General features: G+C 36.9%; 1 long non-coding RNA gene across 1 annotated transcript; it reads right to left on the reverse strand.

Moving 5' to 3' along the window:
* Positions 1–1,608: 1,608 nt before the first annotated feature.
* LOC118599165 lies at positions 1,609–2,506 on the reverse strand. The gene is made up of 2 exons (XR_004948463.1): positions 2,232–2,506; positions 1,609–2,101 (listed from the first exon to the last, which is right to left on the reverse strand). It is a non-coding gene; the product is annotated as an uncharacterized LOC118599165 (long non-coding RNA).
* Between the last annotated feature and the right edge of the window lie 1,802 nt (positions 2,507–4,308).

Raw genomic sequence — 4,308 nt, forward strand, 5'->3', positions numbered from 1 at the left:
AATTTTTATTCTGAATTTTTTTTAACCCTTGCTTCTTAAACAGCAAAATTTTATCCTCCCAAAAATTTTTTCTATCTTAAAAAAATATGTGTTTTTAATTTCGAGACTCAAAATTTTGATGGGTCAAATATTCGACATAAAAAAATTTGGAGTGAAAAACTTCGCCCAAACAGTGTCACCAGAGCAATTGGTCAATCCAGGAGCACATCGATATCCAGCCAATCAAATCCTGACACTGACGTGACGTCAGCGTTTGTTTTGGTCAACCAACTGCACTATTTGATTATCCTTTAAAAGTACCAAAATCAAAACAAACACCCCCCACATTGCTATTTTGTTATTTATTGCCCCTGTCTATTTATTTAAAAAAATGTATTTACCTGAATTGAACAGTTTTGGGATTAAAAAAAAAAAGAAACAAACAAATAAGCCCCCAGTGGGATTCGAACCAGTAATCTCTTGATTGATAGCGCGGGAATTTAACCGCTAGACCACCGAGAAACCAGAAGTGTGTCACACAGCTTTGTGGATATATTCCATGGATTGCACAACCAACTGCACTTCTTGATCACCCTTTAAAAGTACCAAGATCAAAACAAACACCCCCCACATTGCTATATTGTCATTTATTGCCCCTGTCTATTTTTAAAAAACATTTAATTACCTGAATTGAACAGTATTGGGATTAAAAAAAGAAAAGAAACAAACACATTAGCCCCCAGTGGGTTTCGAACCGTTAACCTCTTGATTGATAACACGGGAGTTTAACCGCTAGGCCACTGAGAAACCGGAAATACGTCATACAGCTTTGTAAATATATTCCATGGATTGGGCAACCATCTGTCTATTTCTTAAATAAAATGTTTGATACATATTAAATCTGTATGTTATAAAAAGGTTTGTATCTTCTTTTTTCTGCTGTCTACTGATCCTTTGTGTTCAGGATTGTGAGTATCCAGCATCAGGAGAAGGTCAGTGGGAGTCCACTGCTGCTACTGTTGGTTTGACCTCATGGATGAGGCATCAGGACAGAGACCTTCCACCAGTCCTCCTGATTTCTTCTATCTGGGAGTAAACTACAGCAGTGGGTGAAAGAGAGAAGAGTGAAGAAAGAGAAGAAGGATGGAGTGACCCACCAGGTGGAAGAAGAAAAAGAATTACTAGATGCGTTTCCATTACACATTTGCCTAAAATTTTATTTAAATTCTAGGAATTTAGAAAAATACATTTTCAAAATGACACTGTTTCCATTAAATCATCATTTAGATCCATTTAAGTTTCTGTACCTGCACTCGCGCTTTTCCTCAAATGAGACTTCCGCATCTTACTCATGCTCCAAGCTGCAGAAGTGCAGCTGCAGATGAAGCGATGATGAAATCTTGGTTATTGTTTTAAGGAGGAGCTGCACGATTCCGTATGACACTCAACTTATAAAGAGTTGTGAAACTGTTGGATCTCTCCTGCCGCCCGCTGTGCTGCGCTCAGGACAGACACTTCATACAAAGAGGCGCATCTATTTCGAAAAGTGTTTCCATTACAGTTTTGAGAAAAATGTCTGTTTCGAAACTCCCCAAATACCACCCCCTCTAAGGGCAAAAACGTTTTTGGTTTTTTTTTCGGAATTGTGGTGTTTCCATTAGGAGAATGTATCAAAATTCCAATTTGCAAAATTTCAGAGTTAATGTAAACGCGACTTTGATGAGCTTCTAGACCTGATCAGAGAGGACATGAGGCAGAAGAGCAGAGGGCACGAGAGAGGAGGGAGACTTTTGACCAACTTTATAGTCTCCTGGAAAGAAATGCCAACAAATAACCACATTTGATTTCTGACAATAAATGAAGTTTATATTTGATTCATTAAAATGTTTGCTTTTTTAATATAAATAAAGGTATAAATCCAACACAGCAATCGTCATTCATTGTAACACTATTTACAAAGATGGTCGACATGGATGAGATGCTTCAACTGAGACGCGGGGATGGAACTTTCTGGGTGGTGATTGGGACATCTTGCAGGATGGTCTGAAGAGTTTCAGGATCATCTTCACTGTAGACTGCATCGTCCATCTTCAGGGTTTACAGGGTTGGCTGTGGACGGATGCTGCATGACCAAAAATGATCCATAAATATAAGATAATGCATGCACTGTCCTAAAGCATTTTTAACAAAAACTCAATGAATTAAATTATTGAATTATTGAATAATTAAAAATCACTTGATTAATTAATTACCTGTTAAAAGTGATCATGGTCAGGTGGTACCTCCCGCAGGGCAGAAACCTCAGTAGGTAGTTGGTCCTGCCAGAGAGCACCGCTGGTGACCTCCAAACCAGCTTCCTCCTCATCATCATCTCCACATCATCCTCTGGGGCCTCGGTGTCGTCAGCACTGACCCATCAAAATTTTGAGTCTCGAAATTAAAAACACATATTTTTTTAAGATAGAAAATATTTTTGGGAGGATAAAATTTTGCTGTTTAAAAAGCAAGGATTAAAAAAAATCAGAATAAAAATTCAGAGGTTAAAAAAATTCAGAAAAAAATTCAGAGGTTTAAAAAATTCAGAATAAAAATTCAGAGGGTTAAAAATTTCAGAATAAAAATTCAGAGGTTTAAAAAATTCAGAAAAAAATTTAGAGGCTAAAAAAATCAGTATAAAAATTCAGAGGTTAAAAAAAATCAGAATAAAAATTCAGGGGGGGGGGGGGATTCAGAGTCTGATGGAACTAAAACACTTCCATAATGAACAGCTTTTACTCATTTCAAGTTATAAACTGACCAATCAGACAACTCAATTAAAGTTTGTGGACTCACATCAAACGTTTGATCGAGAGATTCTCCCGAGCCTACTTTCAGTGGAAGGGGTGTGGCCTTCCAACAAGCTCACTCCTGATTGGTGAGTGTGGTTGCCATGAAAAGTGTTGACTCAGACCAATCCCTGCTTACTGACATTGACTGACTCCAACCATATTATAAAAAATGGTGACTAAATTGACTATATTTGATTGGAGGCAGAAATAAACAATTTTCTTCTAGTGACATCACACTCACTCTGTCCAGTTCTCTTATACAGTCAGTGTGTTGGACACGTCCACAACACCTCACTGTGAATGTTGGTTTTCCAGAGGTCTTACCTCTTTATACCTCTTTAAAAAGAAGTATAAAATCCTAATCTATGAAGGACACAATGAGTTGCATTAATCAAAAGACACTATGGCACATTAATAATTATCAAATTATTTCCTTATTAATTATGCAATGGCTAAATATCCGTAATGAATCATTTTAAAATATGACCCACACACGGAGGCTTTTTAACTATTCAATTAATGCAAAAGTGAGCCCGGCTGCTTGATGGATTTCAGCTGTAATCTGTTCACTAAGTCATCTCCTGACAGTCGCCCTTAAACAGACTCTTTGTCCATTGAATCCCAGTCAGATCCTGACTGAGCTGCAGCACAGAGAAAAAACATTCATCAGTCTGTCAGCTCTCACTGACCGTCTTCTTCCTGCCAGCTAGACCTGAGACTGATTTAGACAGAGCTGGCAGATTGGAGAAAACAAACAACTTCTGCAAACTGGACCAAATGGCCGTAAGGAGGAATATAGGTTATGAAAACAAACAAAACGCACTTGTCATGACTGTTATCTTAAGGAGTGTACACAGCAACAATATACTATTAATGTACTATTACTGTTAATGTTCTAGTACTATTAATCATGCGGGTCTGCTGCAGAAATAACCCAGAGATTCATAATAAAAGTAGAGAAATGTGGGCTGAGAGCGCCATCTAGTGACAAACTGTCACAATTCATCCCTGAAACGAAACACCGTAATAATAATTATCATTTAGTATAATTTTTATTATGTGGTAAAAAAAAAAGAAAATTGCTAACATAGAGTTCTGCAGAGAACATAGGAATATTATTTTGGATATTTAAATAATTTGAAGTTACTTATGTTTTAATTTATTTTATCTTGTTTAGCTCACTTTTAGTGATTTATCTGTTTCTACTAAGGTTTATTAATCTATTTGTTGATCTATGTTTTTGTTTTGTGTATTTTACTTCTTTTCCATTTTTAGTTTTAATTCCAGCGTTTTGCTCAGAGGGATCCTCCACATCAGTGATTGAGCTTCTCAGTCAACAGGGTCGCTGCAGGTTTGGCTCTGGGTTTTGATCGGGGGGGATTTAGTGGAAGCGTTTTATACCCAAAAAAGGTCCCCAAAATATTGTTTCCCCACATCAATACAAAGGCAGATTTCAATTCAATTCAATTCAATTTTATTTATATAGCCCAATATCACAAAT

Source organism: Oryzias melastigma, linkage group LG9, assembly GCF_002922805.2.
Source record: "Oryzias melastigma strain HK-1 linkage group LG9, ASM292280v2, whole genome shotgun sequence".
Classification (NCBI taxonomy): Eukaryota; Metazoa; Chordata; class Actinopteri; order Beloniformes; family Adrianichthyidae; genus Oryzias; species Oryzias melastigma.